The sequence below is a fragment of the Tiliqua scincoides genome, chromosome 2 (genome assembly GCF_035046505.1).
Source record: "Tiliqua scincoides isolate rTilSci1 chromosome 2, rTilSci1.hap2, whole genome shotgun sequence".
NCBI lineage: Eukaryota > Metazoa > Chordata > Lepidosauria > Squamata > Scincidae > Tiliqua > Tiliqua scincoides.
In genome coordinates, this window is record NC_089822.1 from 245,034,226 (window position 1) to 245,056,661 (window position 22,436).

The 22,436-nt window shown below is 45.6% G+C and overlaps 1 protein-coding gene and 1 long non-coding RNA gene across 14 annotated transcripts in view; both read left to right on the plus strand.

Annotated features, from left to right (window-relative positions):
- Positions 1 to 3,099, plus strand: part of LOC136639580 (uncharacterized) — a 254,232-nt gene extending 251,133 nt beyond the window's left edge. The window contains exon 3 of the long non-coding RNA XR_010793700.1: positions 3,031 to 3,099. This is a non-coding gene — a long non-coding RNA (uncharacterized lncRNA). The remainder of the gene's footprint in view (positions 1 to 3,030) is intronic.
- Positions 1 to 22,436, plus strand: part of FHIT (fragile histidine triad diadenosine triphosphatase) — a 1,225,929-nt gene that overhangs the window by 864,389 nt on the left and 339,104 nt on the right. The window lies entirely within an intron of this gene.

A 22,436-nucleotide genomic window follows, 5' to 3' on the forward strand; every position in this document is an offset into this window, starting at 1 on the left:
ATGCGCCATGAAAACGGCCCCTCCTCCTTGCCGTTGGAGTCATTCCCAGCAGTGAGAGCAAACTGAAGGAGATGCCTCCATGTTGCTCTTGCCACCAGGAATGGCTCCAATGGAGGGGTGCAACTTGCACAGCACATTGAGGCTCCCTGCAAAACTTAGTGCTGTGTCCCCTATAGCTGCCCTACTGAGATCACATAGAATGGATCACCTATGGGTCTTCTTGGACATACAGCAGCCATTTTTGTGGCATATATCCAAGGAGAGAAAAGGGATGGGGAGGTTTTAAAAAGCAGGGTTAACATGCGGTGTGTGCGACTGCCACCAGATTCACTACCTCCTTCTTCCAAATGCCCCTTTACTCCTCCAATTCACTCATGACCTGTCTCTTGCACCAGCTTACCTGATGGCAGCAGGCTATCAATGCTATTTCTGCTTTGTGGTAGAGGCTTAGGACTGGCTACTCAGGGCCAGTCTTAGGAGCTGCAGGGCTCATGCAAAATATTTTTTGCGAAGGGGGGGGCTCCTCACCAGGATGAGTGGCAGCAGTCAAACACAGTCAAACACCACCAAATGCTTCTGGGGTGGGGCCTGTTTCAAGCCAATCAGACCCATGGACAGGTGAGAGGGAGGGCCTTCCAGCAGTGTTCAGCTCACTACACTCTTGTGATGACTCAGCATGGAAGATTCCATGCCAGAGCATCAGCTACAAAATGTGGTGGCAGCTGCGGGAGCTCTGCTTGGCACCAAAGTATAGGGCCCCTCCAGGTGCGGGGCCCTGTGTGTACTGCTGGTCCACACTGCACATCCTTGGCAGCCAATTTACAACAGCTGGACCGTGTCCCAGTGCCGTTAATCCACAGAAAGGATTAGGCAGTAGGAGATGTATATACAGTCAGCCTGAAAAAAGCAACAGGTATTTAAAAAAGCATATGATGAGAAGCTGATAGAAATGAGGGGAGGTCTTTCTGTTGGAGAAAATTAAAAAAAATTAGGTGTCTTTAAGGGTGTTGGCCCAGTGGAATAATATTTCTGTTTCTCTTTGTTCCCTGCTTTTAGCGCCAGCATTTTAATTAACTTGTTTTGTTGTTTGATATGCCGATAGTGTCCTTGTTTTATTTCAGTTGCTTTCCAAGGGGCTGATGTTGCATGCAAATAACAGATTTGCATATAATATCTCTGGTGGAAATGGGGATGAGAACATTCTGGTTTGGACTCCTTCACAACTTAATTTGTCTGCTAGAAATGGATAGGGAGAGATGCAATGATGAGATTTTTTTCTCTCTCTCTCTTTCTCCCTCCCTAAGACAAACATATTATTGTTCAATTAAAAAGACGGCCAGGTCAGACAGATTTCTAAGTTAGGTGTATGCCTAACTGCATATCTTAAGAATCGTTCACTGAGAGAAATCTGCCGTTGACTAGATGTGATGTGCTAAAACATAGGCCAGTGGTTCCCAAAGTTTTTCAACTAGTGGCCACCTTCTGGGCCATTGTCTGCAGCTCCCCATTAGGGCTACAATCCTATACATTGTATAAGGCAGCAGGTTTTTTGTGAGGATTCTGTGGCACCCCTGGCTAGTTTCTGTGGCTCCTCAGGGTGCTGTGGCACACAGTTTGGGAACCGCTAGCTTAGGCAGATAAGATTGGCCTGGAGGAGTGGTGGATTGGCTCAGACAGCACCTGCTTCATTGGGGAACATACTGGCCTCCCATGTACCCATAAGCCTTTTCTTATGTTGCCGCTCCTGTTACTGCTCGTACTAACCTCCTCCCCCCTTTATATTTCCTGCCTTTTGAAAAGGCAGAGGCTGGGGCAGAAAAAAAATGTGGAGAGTGGGAGAGTAGCCCACTCTTTTGAAAAGACATAGGGAGGAGCAAGAAAAGCAAGAGAAGGAAAGCCAGCCTTGGGGTGGCAATCATGTTCCAGGGGAGTCAGATGTTGGGGAGGGGAGTGAGAAAGAGCATGTGTAAGTAAATGTATCTTTACACTTGTTGTACATAGCTTTGAGCACCTGAAAAGTGCTACACATGTGTCCCCAATATCCATGGGGGTTATATTCCCGCTGCTCCTGCGAATACCTGAACCACAAATAGCAGCGAACCCTATATTTGTGCAGAAAGCAGGCAGGGCAACATCTATGATGTTGTTAGCAGCAAACCATTAATGACTGGCTGAAAGTTATTCTGGGGTGATAACGTGGCTGCTGCAAGGCATTCTGGGGGCTGCGAGTAATTCATTGGCTGCAGAATAGCTTCAGAACGTCCGTGGTTAGTTTCAGGATAGCTTCAAAATGGCTGCCGCAAATTCAAAATGTTCACCACCAATGCAAAGGATAGCTTGTCATAACAAGTATTTGCCAGCTGAATGTACAATCCAGTGACAGGAGGGCAAACAAGACAAAAAATGTTAAGTCGTGAGTGCGACGGTGGAATTTGTGCACTGCGGATAATTGAAACTGCAGATATGGGACCCATAGATATGGGGGGTGTGTGCTACTGTGTAAATCTATTAAATAAATAAAATAGCATAAATAAGTATATGGGCGGGGGAGAGAGGAAGAAAAAGTGTTGCAGTCTTCTTTGCGTACCTGGATGGGGTGAGGTGGTGGCGTTGTCTCACTGTGCAACTTCAGGTATCATGAAAGAGTGAAATGGACATGTAGGTTGTCCCTTTATGTACTCTTTTGTGAGCCACTTCCCCCCTGCCCCCATAACTATCAGTAACAGCCACAGACCTGCACACATTCGCAAGAGTGAAATTACGCTTGCAGCAGGGAGAAGAGAGAGGATTCCAGCTCAATGGTGGGCTCAGAGTTTCTGCCAGATTTGCTCTCAGTGCGGACCTCAACATGTGACCTGTTGTTGTTCCCATCCAGCAGGTAGCAATGACAAGCTGCTGTCACCTTGTTTTCGCGGTGATGTACAGGTTCCGGAACTTATGAATCATGATGTATGAGAAATGGAAATCTCTGTTGTGTAGTGCTTTTGGCATCTTATTTCTCTTCACAGGTGCCTTATTACATTTTGACAGGTGTCTGACACAAGATGCCGTCAGTGCTGGGATTTCACCTTGGCGTGCCACCTTCAATTTCACTGCCTGGGACTTCTGAGACAGTGAACGTGAGTTGAACAGTGGTTGAAATGCTGCTTTAGTTACATTTTTAAATTTCATTTTCAAGTGAGATGTACCGGTCTGACATGGATAAAGATGGCAGGAATAATTTGTTCATTGTACCTGGGTTTGAGAGTTAACCTCCCCTTCCACTCAAGTGGGAATCTTTGTAGAGGAGAGAAAACAGGCTCTCCACTTAAAAAAAAAAAAAAAGGGGGGGGGGAGAGTTCAGCCAAAAGCAGAGATATTGCTATGCTCTCTTCTCAGTTAATGATGTTTTAATTCATCACGATTATTAAATGTCATGCACAGGTACATGAAAAATCGTCACACCTATGTCTCTATGGATCTAGTGTGATGGATCAAATCCAGGAAGGTTTGCATGTTACATTTTCTTCTTGCTTGTTTGGTTGATGGGATGCGTCATCATGAGGAAAGGATGTTCAAAACCGTCCTTAGTGTTTGAATTCTGCCTCTTGCTAACTGAAAGCATCCCGCTATCTAGAGTGTGTCCATCTTGCTCCTGCTAAGGCTGTGCAAAATCTGTTCCTTGAATTCTGCTTATATTCCTGGTTTTCTAGAATGGGTACAAACATTTTCAGAGGTTTTAGGAGTGATATAGATAATGGTTGTTCCCTAAATAAATATGTTCACGGATACGGGGAATAGAAAGGGCATTATCTGGGGAACCCTTGATGAGAGACATTCTTGCTCCTTTCTGCAGACTTTTAGAAAACAATGTTTCTCAATTCCATAGTGATTATTCTTATGGCCCAGTTCTGTGCTGTCTGGGTGCTAGTGGAGCATGCATTGCCCTGACTGTGATCATTTTATGGCTGTTGTAAAGCGGCCGGAGAGGCTACTGGCTGCCAGCAAACAGCGGAAGATCTGCCCCGTATGGTAGGCTGATGGGAGAGGTGGGACAGGGCCTGGGGAGAGCAAGTGATAGGGCAGAATGGATTGGTAACAGAGCAGGGAGGAAGGCGAGTCAGGCCCAGAAGGGGGTGCTTTTGGTGACAGCGGAGCCCACAAAATCCTAACCCCCTTCCTAGGTGTGATCCTCCAACATTGCTCAACATGGACTTCTGCCAGTTATTGAGCTGGGACAGGTTCGAGTTGACCCAAAGTTGACTGAGTTGACCTATAGCAGCTTGTGTTGCTTACTCTGGGGCAAGGAAACAAATGTTTCCCTACTCCAAGGAGGCCTCCAGAGAGTGTATAGCCACATTGTCATATGAGGAGTTAGTGTTCAGAGTAGGGCTGGGATCAAAGGTCAACCAGGTATGGCCCTGGTCTAAGGCCCACCTGTGCAGTCTGACCCCTGAATCCACAGCTATGGTATTACTCAATGAGCCATGAAGGAGGCAATACAGGGCACTGGTTAAAAGAATTAACTGCATGGAATTAAAGGGACTTTCCAACCTTGTTTTTCTTCACTATGAAGATCCATAGGATGTAGATTCTATGAAGATCTTGTAGTGGAGTCCTTAGGGTTTTGTGTTTTTTTTTAAATTTGATATAAGGGTGGCAGAGTGATAGGAACAACTGAAATGCGTTCAGGAGCCACAAATCATAGCTGCATATTCACTTTTTTTTCCCCCCTGCAAGCATCAAGTTCTCTCCTAACAGGATGGTATTGCTCAGTAAGAGGTGCTGGATCCTTGCCAGGGTAGTTAATTCATTGCTAAATAACCACCACTTCAACTTAATTATTATGCATGCCCACTTGCATTGAATTGAATTCCTGCATTTGCTTTAGGCAAAACACATACAGCAAAATTCTTAGAAAAAGAATGTTTTTTTTAATGGGACCAGGAATGAAAGAAACTTAATAACAGAAATGAAGACGAAAGATTGCCCTCTTAGTCTAGATGGTAGTCAAGAATATGAGTCTTAACAAAGATCAAATGTGCTTTAATAGAATCATAGAGTTTGAGGGGGCCTTCAAGATCATCTAGTTCAAAGCAGGGAAATCTTCCCTAGAGCATCTCCAAAATGTGTTTGTTAGACTTCTGCTTGAAGACCTGCAGCAGGACAGAGCTCACAGCTTCCCCAGGTAACAAAAGTGACTGTTTTGTGTTTAGTAAATCCCATTTATTTCCACTAGGTAATGAAAGCTGATTAAAAAAAACAAAAACTAACCAGTTATCATAACCTTCCCATCAACTGAGGAAGAAATTTGTTCCACACACAGACAGTCACAGAATAGTTGTCATGAAATGTGTAACACCCTCAACATCTTCCTTAATATAGGAATAATTTCCTAAATTATAAGGAATTTTCCAATTTCTCCATGCACTGTAAGGAGCATTTGGTTATACCTAAGAAGGAAGAGTGTATTTATTAGCATGGATTTATTAATGCTGGTGACATAATTCTCTAATCTAGTGATTTTCAACCCTTTTCGTCTCCTGGCATACTGACAAGATACCAAAATTGTCAAGGCCCACCATCAGTTTTTTGACAATTGACAAGGCACACCATACTGTTGGTGGGGGCTCACATCCCCCAATGGCCCTACTAATAAATGACCCTCTCTCAAACTCCCGTGGCACACCTGCAGACCATTCATGGCATGCCAGTGTGCTACGGCACAGTGATTGAAAACGGCTGCTCTAATCCACGCTGGAATTTATGAAACAATGGAATTAATGGAATTTAAGAAACAATGTTTAACATATGGCCCAGTCCTATCAAAGGCCTTGGGCAGCAGATCTCACTGTCTACTGCTACAGGACCCATTGCAGGAGTGCATAAACTGTGCTACTGTTGCCTGCAATGGAGCCACTGATGGAAATGGCCAGTGGTGGCCTGCATGCTCCACCAGCCCCCGTAAAGTGGTAGAGGGGCAGGTTTGTGGGCTGTTTGGAGAGGTTAGGAATGGAGAACACAAGGAGTCCGGAGTGGACTGGTGGGGGTGAATTTCAGCAAGAAAGGTGCACACCAGATTTTTCTTCCCTTCTGCCTCCTCTCCTGTCCTCTCCTCAGAATACACCAGCAAAATAGTAGGTGTGGGTCCGAGGAGACCCATAGGTGATCAGGCAGATTACTGGGAGATAAGTAAAAAAGGTTTCAACTTTTAAGTAAGTAAAGTTAAAATGTAAGTAAATAAGTAAGAGCCCAATCCTGAGTTTGGCGTGCCGGCTTCCCACCAGCACACACTGTCGTAAACGTGCCATAAGGCACGTCTGTGAAGCTTACCGCTGGGCCAGCGCCCATGTGCTGGGCTAGCACCAGTTGGGCGCCCGTCCTCTGCTGCTTGGTTGTCCCATGGACCGCCGAGCCATGGCACAGTAAGTGGAGCGGGGAAGGGGGTGGGGAGGAGGCGTTCTGGGGAAGGGGGAGGCAGGTGGAGGGCAGAGAAAGGGCAGGTGGGAGGCATGCCAGGGAAGGGAGCGGGGAGGCAGAGAGGCGGATCTGTTGGATCTCCGCTCCATCAGATCCTGTCCATTTGTGTAGGGCTTGGTGCCCTACATCAATGCTTTTACCTTACCGCCAACCTTCTGGTTGGTGGTAAACTGAGTAGCCCCATTGCAGGGCTGCTTCCCATACCCAGGAAAAGGGGACAAAGTCCCCTTCTCCCGAGGTGCTGCCCGCAGTAGCCCGAGGTGCACAAGATCCAGCGGCAGCCGTTTTCAGTGCTGCCGAAGCTAGGTGCCCCGGGTAGCTCAGGACTGGGCTGTAAGTAAGTAAAAAAAAAAGATTTTGCTTACCCCTTGCTAGCAACTTGATCACCCTCCCAGACACACACACCATAACATGCAATAGATGCTCCATCAGTGTGGCTGCACGATGGAAGGCGGTGGGCGATAGGATTGGGCTGTAAAGATGATAAATCACACTGGATATGTACATCTCTTTAAAAAAATAAATAAATCATATATAATGTCTGTTTTCCAACTTGCAAAACAATAAAGTGAAAAACCTTATGACTGAGGGCACAATCCTAACCAACTTTCCAGCACTGACTTAGCCACAATGCAGCCCCCAAGGTAAGGTAACAAGCATGCCCTTGCTGTGAGGAGGCCCCCTTGACTGCCTCCCACTGCAGGATGCAGTGCATGCCACATTGGCACAGCTATGTCAGTGCTGGAACGTGGGTTAGAACTGTGCCTTGAGTGAGCTGATTAAGGTCTTTCAGTCCATGTTGTCTAGATGGAAGCGTTGAATTTATCTGCTCAGCCCAACACGTTTTTGCAAGTCTGTTTTCATACATGTGTAACTCATATCTGATAATCGAAAGCAGGGGTGTTTTTGGCAGGAGGGCTACATCATCTTTCTGACACTGTGTTGAGGGCAGAGAAAAAAAAAGAATTAATTTACATTTCAAATTTGAATAAATTCACATAAATGAATATATTAGAGATGGAACTTGTATGAATGAATGAAGGTCTTGCAATAGCTCAAGGCCTATAAAAGGCCTTGCAGGAAGCAAGGCTGGCCTTTCTTTCACTGCTGCCACTACTGCATCAGTAGAAGTGAAACAGCAAGCAGTGGAAGGAGCCCTCGTCTCACAGCTCATGAGAGAGGTCGAACAGTTGCCCTTACACTCAAGAGCAGTTACATCGGGCCAGTGTGGGCTCCAGCAAGTCTCCAGAGGGCCAGAGACTCATTGCAGAGTCTCAGACTCCTGCAGGCTGCTCTGGGAGTCCCCAAGGGCCACAAGTGGCCTCCAGGCTGGTGTTTGGGCACCCCTGATCAAAAGGATCAAAACGCATCCTCGATTGCACTGCAGAATGTATGTTTTACCCTTGAATTGGATAATGTACACAACATGTGGGGGATGCACTGTGTGGTTGATGGAGATTGTCATTCTCATGTGATTAATTAGTTTTCTCTACATGGATAGGTAGTGTTCCCACATGATAAGAATGCTCAAGTTGTTGTTCACTTTCGATAGTCATTTCACACAGACGTGCTATTATGATAGTTGCAATAGCCATGTGACAAATTTGATGGATGTGCAAATTGACCTGTAGACAGACAAGAAGATGGTAGACTGACAAAAGTGCTGTTAGCCACCCACAAGCTGCTGTTGAGAAGAACAGAGGCTCTTTTTGCAAAGAGATTTTGTCCCATTGCTGGCTGTGAAGTTCCAGGGATGATGTTGCTGTCATCCTATAGTATTGGGGGGATATTTTTGAGATGGAGCTGTCGTTCAGGCTTCATTGATCACAGTAAGCTGTTTCTTTACCTTCAATTACTCATGGATGTCAGAAGGGAGAGAAAAAAGGAGAACACTAGAGAGGTATTATATGCAGTGGCACTTCAAAGGTGATTACTCTTACTTCCCATCAATCACATAAAGAAAATTCTCTTAGTGCACTTGATAATCCTATTTTCCTTTGAAGAAAGGAGACAAGCTTGATTCTGAGCTAGCCCCAGAATTAACAGCCCCATTACAAATTTTCCAAATTCATGAGAGTGCATTTAGTATGCCCAAGCGGTAAGAAATTTGAAAACCAATTTTGTCAATGATGATAGAGTGGATAACAATTTTATACAAAACAAAGTGGAGATATTGCCGCCTATGAATTTCTCTTAACATGTCTGAGATGTGGAAAAAGCTTCCCAGTTTTATGTGAATGAATAGCTTCAAAAAGTGGGTCAGTTGGCCTTTAGAAAAGTTTTTTGAGGTGTAATGACAGGCTTGAAGATGGTTTCAAGATTTCCACTGTCTCCTTCTTTCCTCTCACCTGTGTTTTATTTCAATCTGCAAAAGGGCTGAAGAGGAAAATGTAGCACATTAAATGCCTATAACCTGGCAAAGAAATGATGGAGATGTGAGTGGATATGCAGGCTAAGTTGCTACAAGTTCAGGATAAGACTCCCCAAAATTGTATCACAGTTGGCAATGGGGAAATACCCATACTGCTGCAGGGGTTCCAAAAGTGTGTGTCATGCTTCCCTGGTGCTGCCATCTCACAAAATCTCACGAGGTTTGGCTACCACCATCTTGGATCTCATGAGATCAGCCAGGAAGAAGAGGCTGCAGGGGTGTCATGACCCAGGTAAGTTTGGGAACAACTGTCATAGTGGATGAATTAATCATGGAGTTGATTGTTTCAGACTCTAAGAATTGGATTGTCTGCTACTATCGACTTGGGGAGCTGGGAGCAAAGGTTCCTGATATCAACTACCCTAAGGCTCTTACTAGAGGTAATTTGGAAGCTTGGTGTAGGAAGAGTGACGTGGCCGTGATGCACATGGTTCCTGCTTCATCCACAGACCTCATTAGTGTTTGAGAGATGCCTCAGATATGACAAGTCACACTGGTATGGGGAGCAATGGACAAGAACCTTAGGGGCACTCACACAGTTCTGAAACTGAAAACATTGCCTGTGTGGTAGAATAGTAGGTCCACATGTGTGGAACCCAGTAGATATATAATGTGACATAGTACTTGTACGCATCATCTGTGATTTTCTTGATCATCCAATCCATAGGTAAAAAGTGGGTGTTCTTTTATAGACTTTCATGCATCGTCATGCATTATGTTTGCGTGAAAGGATATGAGCAAGGGTCTACTGTCTCTTCTCTGTTTCCAGATCTAACATTTTTTAACCAACCCTTAGAGAAGGAGGTATTGCTTATGTTTCTTATCAGCATCCCTGATGTTTCTAGTTGAGTCCCGTTATACACTGGTATGAACTTCTGGTATGTATTCAAATTCTATGGTCAATAGTTTGATGCCACTGTTCTGCTCAGAACGTCAGGGTCTAAAATGGGTCTAAAATGGTGTACTACTTCTGACATCCCTATGAAAAGTGTGACAGATCATGGCAATGGGCACTAGTCCAAATTATACAGCACCGACTAGCATTCAATGCTATTTTCATGTACCACTATTCTGCTTCCCCTGCCCTTCCTTTATCTCCCTCTGCCTCCCTTTCAAGCATTGTCCCCTCAGTCCCAGAAGCTATATTGATTAGTTAATGTATACATGCAGCTGCAGATACACTTAACTAGCATCATTTTGTTCTGTGTGTGAAATGTAGAGCTCCTTGGTGCAGAATGTTGACTTGTTTGTCCCTTATGCACACCTGTCAGTGCTGACAATGTCTAACAAATGGAGTGAGTTGTGTTTTCCCAGTGGTTTTAGTGCTCCAGCTGGTAGATAGCATGAATGTGCTCAGTTGGGATCATTATTTTTCTTTTCTGGAGAACAAGTGAGTGACACGGATTTCAGATAAGCGTCTTTTGTGTGTTTGGATTTTTTAATCCTTCTTGAACTATGTCATCTGGACCAATGCCTGCTCATAAGAGAAATCGGTATGTCTAAGAGAGACACACCTACAGTAATTGAGAAGCAGAAGAAAGATAATATTTAGAGAATTTCAGAATGTTTTAATGTATATGACCATACTCAAGTTCCCTGGTGACTGACTGATAGATCTCTCTGTTTCTGGAAAAAAATAGTCTTTGCTGGCAACATTGTCGCACTCTGAATTTAAGTCCTTCAAATTGCAAATTCTGACATGCATGGGTAGGTGGATGTTCTGGTCTGGTCAATCTGTAATTAAAGACTGGTGGATTCCCACCGATTTAGAACAGGTGCATTTTTTCCCCAAGTTTGTGGTTATTCAAAAACATCTCTGAATTCTTGGAAAGATGTGTTTTATAATTGCTTATTGGCTAGCCCTTCACTGTTTCAAACTTCTTTGTGGACATTCCTCCTCACTACCCATAAGTTTCTGCCATCTTTCTCTTCTCCCAAACTTCCTTTCCAAGGAGCAATAAGGGAGAATGTAGGGGTCCCAGGGCCCAATCCTATCCAACTTTCAAGTGCTGATGTGTGAGGTAAGAGAATATACATTGGGTAGGATCGCACCCCCAGCCTCATATCTATACAGTTATATGGGCTTACAGAAATTATATCAGTTGGAGGGAGGACATGCAGAAAGTATTCAAGGTGGCTTTGTGCACATGGAGATGTGAGTTTGATTTCAGCCTTATACTGAAATGTAGGACTTCCAAGTGCTGTTAATGGGGCATGCCAGGGTCCCAGGAAATGACATAAGGCAGATTGTGCTGCTACTTTGCTGAAGCTAAGCAAGTCAAGGTCTGATCAATATGTTGATGGGTAGCTGCATGGAAACCCCTGAACCCTATAATGAAAGAAAGGCAACTGTAATTGAAATGGAATGAATAAAAATGGAGGATAGTAGAAACAGGGGTAGTTGGAGGAGGTAGTTGGGGGGTAGTTGGAGGGGTAGTTGGGGGTTGGAGGAGTTGGGCACCGATGAAGGGCCCATGACCGTTAGAGGCCCCAGTTGGTTGGGCTAACTCCAGAACCCCAAATTCTGGCAGCAATGTGCATCAGGGAACAGGTGGGAGGGGTAGTTGGGGGTTGGAGGAGTTGGGCACCGATGAAGGGCCCATGACCGTTGGAGGCCCCAGTTGGTTGGGCTAACTCCAGAACCCCAAATTCTGGCAGCAATGTGCATCAGGGAACAGGTGGGGGGGATCCTATGTAGGGCTTTGCCCCAAGCAATCTGGCACCAACACTGGGTAAACAATAAGCTTATATATGTATGTAAAAGTCAACAACATACATATATATGAGCTGCAACTGTACCACTTGAAGATAGATAGATAGATATTTCAAGTGGTATAATTGCAGCTCAAGATGGAGGTTGCTTGTTTTTGTTTGCCAGGATCTTTGTACTGTAAATGAAGGTCCTTCACAATATCTTGGCCACCAGATCTAGATTCACACCTGCCCACCATGTGATTGCCTTTTTGAGACCTGATTAATGCATATTTTGTTTGTCATCTAGGATAAAACATGGCCCTGAAAGCCCCTATATTTTGTCAGTGTGTGTGTGTGAAATTGGTAATTAATGGTCTACTGCTATTTCAAGCATTGGAGAACTTGTTTCACTGAAAAAAAGAGATACGAAGGCAGTAATTGATGAGAGCGAGTGTAATAGTTAAAGCTTCACAGCTCCGTGAAACCTGCAATATTCCACCTTTTTCCTCTTTCTTCACCAGTGGCTTAGCTATTTATAGAAATCGCCTGCCTTTTCTGGTTTGTTTATTACTTCTGAGAACCTAATTGAACAGTTAGTTACGGTCTGTACCAAATTGATCGGAATGACATCTCTTGTTTTTCTTCTTTAACTTCCTTGAGTTTTTTTGATATATTTTTTTTAAAATTTAAAATATACTTTTCTTATGGAAAAGATAATCTTTTCTCTGCTTCTTTTTCTTTTTACCAGTAATACTGCCGAAATCCTCTTATGACAGTTTGCCCTCCCTCCTATGAAAGATGAGAGATACCTTGGAGGAAAAACCCTTAATCATTGGCAATTCTCTACAAAGCATAGGGTTTATCTTTCTGTTTAATATTCTTGAAATTGCAAAACTTTGTTTCAGATCAGCGGGGATACATGCAATCGAGAATCATGTTTGACAGTTCCAATTGACTGATAATTGACTCCCATTCATCTCTCCAGTTTAATTCATTTTCATTGGTCTAGTTGTATCAGAGTAAATGGCAAACCACATTTAAATATCCCAGGGTATTTTTGTGCCCCCCACCCTGATTATGCTGTTGAAGATTACTCTGATTGTATCATCAAACAATATGTCATTAAAATAATGACAAAAATGATAGTTTACTGTGTTCAGAACACATTGAAGTGGAAATAATGTAACTATCTTGCCTCGAATATCACTGTTAGTTGCTATGACACCACTTTCCACTTTCTGGAAAGGCCCTCTGGAGAGTTACAAACAACCCCAAGATCACAGCTTATATCCTTAGTATGCTATGGATGTACCTATGTAATAAATTGGCTGCCATTAGAATCCTGCAGCACTCTGAGGATAATTTTACCACTTTCCTATTTCCATAGATTTCTCTTTAAGTGTGAATATGGTGCAATTCTCCCCCCCCCCCCAAAAAAAACACACACACAGAGAGAGACTAAGTAACTGAACATTATCTGAAACATTTGGGATCCGAAGTGTTTCAGATTTTGGATTTTTCAGATTTTGGAATATTTGCATGTACATAATGAGATATCTTAGGAATGGGACCCAAGTCGCATTAACAGAATATCAGTATCTGGTAACAACAGCAGCAACAAATTGGGATTTGGGGATTTTGTATCTTTTTGGCAAGGTGAGGTTACTCCAGAGGGGTGTGTGTGTTATATATAAGAGCATATGAAAAACCCTGAAAGATCAGGCCAAAGACTTGTCTAGCCCAGCATTCCGTTTCCTACAGCGACCCACCTGCTGCCTCTGGGAAGCCAAAAAGCAGAAGAAGACATACCCCCACTGTGATCCCCTGCAACTGGGATTCAGAGGTTATGGCCACTGTACCTGGAAGTTCATAATGTGAAACAGCTCCCTGTAGCTACTTCCTGTGTTGCCTGATTTCTCCCCCCCCCCATTCAATAACTGATCTTCTGCTGTGTTTCCTGGCTGGCTGGAATATATGGTGGAATTCTGCATGTGCCTTAGAACTGAACTACGCATTGCTGAACTAACAATCTTATTTGGCTGTGTTCCCCCTTCCTTTTTTAAAAATTTTATTTCTTACCAGTCTTACTCCTGGTGCAATGCAGATCTCTAACTTGGAGCAGACTTAGGGCCCAATCCTATGGTCCGCACTGCACCTCTGCTGCCCGGACCACAGTCGCAAATGTGCCGTAAGGCACGTTTGCGGGGCTGACTGCCGGGCTCCCACCGGAGGTGGCTCAGCTCCGGCCGGCACTGAGCCACTGGCTGGTGGGTGCCCACGTTCCGCAGCTCAGCAGTGCCTGCGACCGCCGGGCTGCGGAACGGCAAACAGGGTGGGGACGGGGGTGTTCTGGGGAGGGGGGAGGCCAGCGTGATGCAGAGAGGGGGCAGGGAGGCCGGCGTGATGCAGGGAGGGTGTGTGTGCCAGAGGCATGCCTGGGGGCAGGCAGGAGGAGGATCCGCGGAGCTCTGCTCCGCAGGATCCTAGATGCTCGTGGAGGCTGCATGCCTTACACGAGCGCCTTTACTTTAGTGGCGCCTTTTGGGTGCCGCTAAAGTGAGTAGCCCCATTGCGGGGCTGCCTCCCTTACCCGGGGGAAGGGGACAGACGTTCCCTATTCCCGAGGTGCCTCCCGCGGTAGCACGGGAGGAGCTGGATTCGGTGGCAGCCCTCGTGGTGCCACAGAGCGGGGGCACCCTGGGCAGCTCAGGATTGGGCTGCCCAAGCTTTATTAGTTAGCTCTGACTTGGAGCTTGAATTGTTAAGTTTCCCTTAAGGTGAACAAATCTCTGCATGTCAGAGCAGGCCACAGGCCCCTATCATGTGAGAGCCTGGAGGTTAAGGCAAGAGTCAAAGACTGGAGGTCTGGAACCAGAGAGAAAGCCAGAGTTCATGGAGAAGGTCGCTGCTGGAGCAAAACCCCACCTGAACAGAAAAACTTCCTGCTGAGGGTAGCCAGTGGCCAGCCTGGCTAGAGGACCTACTGCAGTATCTGGGGTCCCTTTAGTGCCTAGTGCTGTGATTTTCAACATTTTTATTCTCACGGTACACTGACCTCTGTGAACTTCTCTATACCTCTTGGGATGTTACTTCCAGCTTCCAAGAAACCTTCCAGTTTCTGCGGCTCCGTTTTTAGGGCAACTGTGTAGTAACAAATTGTCTCTATTTCTCCACCGCCTCTAAGGAGCCAGTGGAGGAAGAAGGACAGACAATTCGTTATTACAGACAGTTGTCTGTAATAGAGTTAGAGTTCTTCAGCTATTTTCAACCGCTGTGCTCCAAAGTCCTGTGGCATACCTGTGGCACACTGATTGAAAACCGCTGGCCTAGGGAGTAACTCTAACTGTAGGTTTGGTGACACACCACGTGGGACTGCTTATGCCCAGAGCCATGGGTTCCCAGTATGAAACTCGGCAGCTCCCACTGTGTATAGGGAAAAGTGGATTTTGAAATACAGTTTGTGATATTGAGTAGTTAAGGCAACTGCCTGATCAGTATACAGGTCATGGACATTATATCTCTGTTGACCTTCCTACGTTAACCAAAGAACATGTTATGCCTAAATTCAGGGTGATTTGTATGTAGGTGAAAGAATGGGCATTCCTGCACTCTGGCCCACACGCAGTCCCTGAAAGTGGATCAATTTACCCCTTGTTTTTAACCACTCTCGCATTCTGAGGCATTTAGGGCATAATCCTAACCAAGTCTACTCAGAAGTAAGTCCTATTGTGTTCAATGGAACTTACTGCCAGGGAAGTGTGGTTAGGATTGCAGCCTCAAACAAATTTCCACGCTCTCCGTGAATGCTTGTGGATATTTTTGCGTTTTTATTGTTTATATTTATATGGTTTGCAATGCCCATTGGAATGAAGGCAGACTAACAGGTTCCTACGTCTACAGTTTATCATCAACATTTTGACAGTGGAGAAATGACAGATGCATGGAAGGGAGAGGCAAGGTCTGATGGAGCATGTCATGGCGGCCATTACCCCAACACCCGTAATAAAGACACCAGACTTAGGCTTGGATGAAAATGGGCCACTTTATTAACTTCAACTGCAGCAGGGCAATAAACACTGAACATCAATCGTGCGGGGCAATATGGGGGAAACGGCCCTAGCCGTCTGCCTCCCCCTGCGTTCTCATTGGGCGTGCCACCTGGCTCAAGGCCCCAGCCGTCAATTGCCAGCTTAGGTCTGTCAACACCACCCCCAAAGGGGGCAAGGCAGCCGGACTTCAGGCTAGTCGGCCGAGCTGCACCATCCTGTCAGTCCAGGCAAGGGGTTCGCCTGCCTGCCTCCTGGAGCGGGTCAGGCATCATGGGAGCGGTTCAGACTTACCCCTCACCCTGTTGCCTTGGATAGACACCGAGCCAAGTCCCTACCTACCCAGCCCCGCACGTACCCTGCCCACACTGGGAGTGACCAACCCAGATTAGGAACCGCACCACCCAGTCTGAGGTAGGCGAAAAAACAGCCATCCAAGGTCCAATCAGGATGACTGCAAAAAATTCCTACCGGCCCTAGAAAGCGACCAGCTAATCCCAGACTGGTTAATAGGGAGGGAGGGCGGGGTTGCCGGCCAGGAACAAACTGAGCCCAGCCGGAGCGCATGCTCCCAGCTGGAGCTCTGGTCCCGCCTCCCCAGCCACTGCAGCCAATTGCGGCTCTAGCCTCAGCCTTGGTGCATGAGGTGGGGAGGTGGCAATCGGCTGCTAGCAACTGATTGGTGCTAACAGCTGTTATGCAGTGTATCGCGCCGAGTCTGCTCAGTATTGAGATAAATGAAGCCATGAAGGAGTGTGGAGAAGTACAGTTAGGCATACTTTTCTTCATCTGGATGCAAGGACCAAGGCTTCAGAGCGCATGACTGACCAGGAGTATAGTGCTAGAGGGAGCTGCCCTTGCCCTGAAATAACAAATACATCTGATCACAGGGGTGTGATGTTGTCTATATAGTGTCAAAGTCCACCTGAGCCGGGACCCTGTTTCTTGACAGCGACCAGTGACAAAAGATTAAGGGGAAGGAGCAAAATGTCTGTGCTTGCCTCTGTTTCAGACACTTCTTATCTATCCTGTTTCCAAGCAGCAGAGATTGGCTTTCATCTGAAGCGTTGCAAGGCTGCCGATATGATAGCTCTGGATATTCCTGTCCCTCACATTGATGCTGGCTGAAAAATACTACAGTGTGTGGCCATGTAATTACCTCTGTACTCCTGAGGGCTTACATATTACTGAGCGAGGAAAAAAAAGGAGTATCGGGCAAGAGAGTGCCATTGCCTCAGGGGCGTGAGCCATGATCAGAGCCCCAGCAAATATAGTTTGAGTGTCACTTTTGCGGCCTCTTGAGTCAGGCTGGTCTCTTTCAGCCAAGATGCAGGGAGGTGTGTGCATATGTGTATGTCTATATCTATATATACAGACACGGGGAGCTGCCGTGGGCTCGGGTTGGCAAACAATCTTGTTAAAAATGACAGAGGGGGGTCACACAGACACAATGAGAATGAGACAAGGCTGTGTGTGTTTTCTACACATCTGTGGCACGCTGCACATGCACAGAGCCTACTAGCTGGACAAGAGCCTGACAGGTTGAAAGCCTTAATTTTCTAGTGGCTGTAGAGAAAAGCTTGACAAAACCGGAGGGTGTTGCTGTGGAGGAAGAGCAGAAACAGACATTACAAAAGGGTGTATAAAAATGCATGGAGGCAACCGATACCTTCCTGAAAACCCTGCACCTGATTTCCATTTGTCTGCATTCCATGACAAAATCGGTCCAGGGAGCACAACCCAGTCAAGCTTTCTTGTGTATATCTTGTTTTACTAAATTCTACTAACATCCACCTATTGTAAATGTTTTACTAAATTTTACTACTGTTTACCTGTTCCAGAGCGAATGACATACAGCAAGGCCGACAGTTGTTCTTGCAACTTAACTAGTAGGGCTTTGAAAGGGCAAACGGAAAATCAGATTTTGAGTCTAGCTTGTCTGGTGGCATGCAGTTCTCCATCTTCATGATTGGGTTTGGTTTGCCAACTTCTCTTGCCAGAGTAGTTTGCTTTTGGACATATATGGTTTAACAGAATTATTGAATGCAGTGGACTTACTTATGAGTAGATGAGCCTTATGGTGTCCAGAAAGTATAAACATTTAGGCTGCAATCCTAACCAATTTTTCAGCACTGACATAAGGGCAATGCAACTCTGAGGTAAGGGAACAAACATTGCCCTACCTTGAGGAGGCCTCCACGACTGCTGCCCAACTGCAGGGTGCAGCACATGCCCCATTGGCACAGCTATGCCAGTGCTGGAAAGTTGGTTAGGATTGCGCCCTTAATCCCACAATCATTTGCACAGCTTAGGCTGGCATGCCAGCTACGTCCTTACAGAGCTGACCATGCTGATCATGCATGGTCAGACCTGATCATGCATGTGAGACAGACCTGACCATGCTGATCTATGCATGGTTAACATCTGGCTTGGATTACTGCAATGCACTCTACGTGGGGCTGAGTGTGAAGGCTACCTAGAAACCACAACTGTTGCAGAATGCAGCTACTTGTGTCATAACCACAACCAGATGCTGTTGTGGCTCTTTCAAGCCATTAATTTTCCAAGTGCACTAACTTCAGGTGCAATTCAAGATGTTGAGGATGATGTTTGAAGCCCTAAATTGCTTAGGACTGGGACGTCTGACAGAATGTCTCTCTCCATATGAAGTGGCCCATCCATTGTTTGAGATCTGCTGGGAGTGGCCCTCTTGCAGGTGTTCCCCCATCTGAGGTTTGGATGGTGCCAAACCAAGAAAGCACTGCTCCATGGAGGCTGTGAAACCCCCTCCCTCATGAGCTGAGACAGGTTGCCTGGCTTGAAGCTTCATGGCAGCACCTGTAGGTGCTTTCTGGGATTTTGGGATTTGGGTTTGGTTGCTGGGTGTTTGCTGCTTGTATTTCTATTTTTGAATTGTTGGCCAATGGGCAGCCCAATCCTTAGCTGCCCAGGGCGCCCAGCCTCGGCAGCACCGAGAACAGCTGCCGCCGGATCCTATGCGCCCCTGGCTACCGCAGGAGGAGCCTCAGGAGAAGAGGACTTTCGTCCCCTTCCCCCAGGTAAGGTAAGCAACCCCACAATGGGTAAAGTAAGTACAGTATTTCAAACTGTATTTCAAAAAGTAAAGGCGCTTGTGTAGGGTGCTGAGCTCTCCATGAGCGCCTTGGATCCTGCGGAGCAGAGCTCCGCGGATCTGCCTCCCTCCCTCCTCCCGGCACCCTTCCAGCCCGCCCCCTCCCTGTGTCACGCCTCCGCATCACGCCACCCACGCCCTCTCTCTGCTCCCCACCAGCCTTCCCCCTCTCCAGAAAGCCTCCTCCCTGCCCCACCCCCGCCCCAGCTTACCGTGCTATGACTCGGTGGTCCAGGAGACCACTGAGCTGCAGAGGCTGGGCGACCGCCCCGCGCTAGCCCAGCACCGGCCTGCGCTGGGCTAGCACAGGCAGGAGCCCGGCGGTGAGGCTAGCAAACGTGCCTTATGGCACGTTTGTGACAGTCCACCACGGCATGGAGCCATGGCACAGAGCTCAGTATTGGGCTCTTAGGCACCTTTTTTTGCAGAGGAAAAAAGGTGAACTAAAAATGTTTTATAATACAATAAAAATATTGTATTGTCTGCTCTAAAGCGCTGCTTTCCATCAATTCTCATTTCTTAAACTTTTTTTGAGTCAACAATATTCAATTTATTAAATATTCTACTTAATAACAAGCAAGAAACAATCTGATTTTCCTGATAAGATACCACTGAATTTCTAGGAAAGAGCTGAAAGAATGGGAACATCTTACATCTATAGATGCATGGATGAAAAAAGCAGAGACGAGAATAGGTCATTTGGATCCTGGCCCGTCGTTTTATCCCAAACGTGTGTTGGTTTTTTGTTCCATTATTATTTGTTTTTCTCTTCTATCTACTGGAAAACTAATCTGAAAAATAATTACGGTACTGTTAGAAAGCATCAGAGCTCTCTGTACTGCTCAGGAGTGTAGCAATCACCATTTGCTAGGTGACATTACAGGATCTTATCTCCGGATCGATTGCTGACACTTTCTCTCTCTCTCCCTTTCAGAAACGGCCTCTTCAAGCTAATATCCCAGCAATTTATGCAATGTAATTATATGGGTGCTGCTGCCTGTTTTCCCCTTAATATTCTGACTGAAAAATACTGACAACAATGTTCTTTTGAATTTGTATCCTCTTTCCACCCCCACCCCCCCTCCACAATGAAGAATTCAGCTAATCAGTTTTAATAAATCAGAATTAGGTCCATTTTGGAATTCTTTTAATATTTATGGCATGCTTGGACTTTTTAAAAAGGTCACTTGAAAATGAAAAAGGAGGCGAGTCAGAGAATACTAAACACGAAGGAGCGGAGATGTATTTCCAGTGAAAACTGTGCGACTCGTCTCTGCACAGAAAGGTTCGGCTCTTCACTTGCCATCTTCCGAGTGTCGAGTGCCATTTTCCTGTATGATGGTGTCTTAATCAGTGAAAATGATGCCCAATCATTTGGTAGAAGTGCTAGTTGCGGGGGGAGGGGGGAAGATGAGGCTTTCCTAGTGCATTTGCTGTGACATCTTGACTGGCAGCAATCCACAATGCAAGCAGCATCACTGGATAAGGGGAGAAAAAGGGGCAAGCAGACAACCCAGAAGTATGGGTTCAGGGAAGAGCAAAACAGAGTTTAGACAAGGAGCAGGAGAAAGCAGAATGTGCTAGAGGCAGGGCAAGGGAGTTCTGACGTGAGCTGTTGATCTGCAGTTGACAATGCGAACCTAGGTTGTGGATCAGCTTGTTTTGATAGCAGTGACCTCAGGTAAGCATGGTGATTCCTGGGCACATAAGAAGAATTTGGTTGGGTCAGACTCAAGGTCCATCTGGTTCGTCATCCTGCTTCTCCCACAAGCAGGGCTGGAAGTCCGTGGTCCTCTTCTGTGATTGCTTCTCTGTACTTGGTGTTCTGTGGCACACTAGCTCTTAATGTGGAGAGTCTGTAAATAGCCATTTGCTTGCTGTTGACTGATGTAACCCTGCATGATTTGGTCTTATCCTCTTTTCAAGTGATCTATGCTTGCAGTAGTCACCTTGTCCCAGGGCTGCAAATAATTCTGTCTTGGATGAATAAGTCTTTTCTTTATCTGTTCTGAATTCTGTTCAGTCAGTCAAATTCCTTGGGTGACCCCAAGTTCTGTATTAAGAGAGTGAGGATAACCTTTCTTTGTCCACCATTCTCTGCACCTTGTCTCATTCTGCAAATGTATGTCATGACCTTCCCTGGCCCTCTTTTTTTCTAAACAGAAAAGCAACAATATGATGTCCTTCCAGTTGTACCAGTTGTACTTGAGCACTTTCAGCTCTACAGAATCCCCGAACATTCAAAAATCAAAACCTTTTTGCACATGCAAAGTTAGCATGCTAGGAAGAACTATTCATCTGATGATATGAGCATTTGGAAACATTCATATGGGGTGGCATTGAACTTTGGGTATTGTACTGTGTGACCTGCTTAACCTCTGAATGAACACTGAAATAGTTTCCAGGATATGGGTCAAATAATTTGCTAACACATTTTTTTCCATTTTCACTGTTCCTTAAGTTTTTGCCACAACACCACAAAACTTGTGCCAAAGAATGGCTTTATGGTAGTGGTTCTCAAGTATGGATTGTGATCTACAAATGGGTTGTGACCCAATTTTTGGTGGGTCGCGTTGCACCACCTGGGCTCTGCTGAGCTTCCAGATTGCCAAGCTTTTGTATATTTTTACACAAAAAACCTGCCATTGGAGCACGTTATATTTTTTTGTCAGCAAAAACAGAACCCGATTTGGCCCAGAGCAGGTTGAAGACCCCAGAGCAAACGTCTTTGGCCTGCTCCGGCCTGAGTCGTGTCCTGTTCTCGCTGACAAAAACATACTCTGGAAGTAGGCTTTCTGCATTTTAAAAATGCATCATCACATCACCACTAAAACTTCTAGGTTGAGCTTTACACTGAAGGTAGACCATGCAGCTAAAAAAGATTGAGAACCCCTGCTTTATAGCATAACCAGAAGAGATCAGACATATTTAATCAATTTCTGAGAGAGGAAGAAGAATGGAAAGTGCTTGGGGAATATAAAAACAGAATTTGGCATTTTAAAATGTCCCATAGTATGTGCAAAGAAAAAAAATTACTTTAATTCAGGGGTGCTCACACTTTTTTGGCTCGAGAGCTACTTTGAAACCCAGCAAGGCCCGGAGATCTACCGGGGGGAAGGAAGCGTCTGACAGACACCCCCTTTAATGTATGGAGCCCCTGCTGGAGTCTAGTCAGTTTTGTTGCTGCATGCCTGAAGAGCAGCTAAAGTGTCAGTTTCAGTGCCAGTTTAGTGTCAGCTAAATATGTCAGTTTCGTCTAGTCACTAGACAAAACTGACATATTAACAATTTGGAGAGACAGGGCTCCGCGATCTACTCATTTTGCCTCGCGATCTACCGGTAGATCGCGATCCACCTATTGAGCACCCCTGCTTTAATTCCTCTTACTTTTTTCTTATTTTTATCTCTTCATTTCCCCATTGATTTTCATTATTATGCTTTTAAATAAAAATAGTGTGTTTCTTACTTTCCACAAGCAGCCAGAGGTGTACTGCACAACCATCTACTTGAGAAGCCATTTTAATTACCCATATATCCCACAAGGCAGCATCATTCTGGGGCAGTGAGCCTGCAAAAACCAACCGGCCACTATCTCCTCCCCCCCATGGCAGTGGACATATTTTATGTCCACTGTCTTATAATTGCCACCATAGTGGTAAATAAAACGACTGAC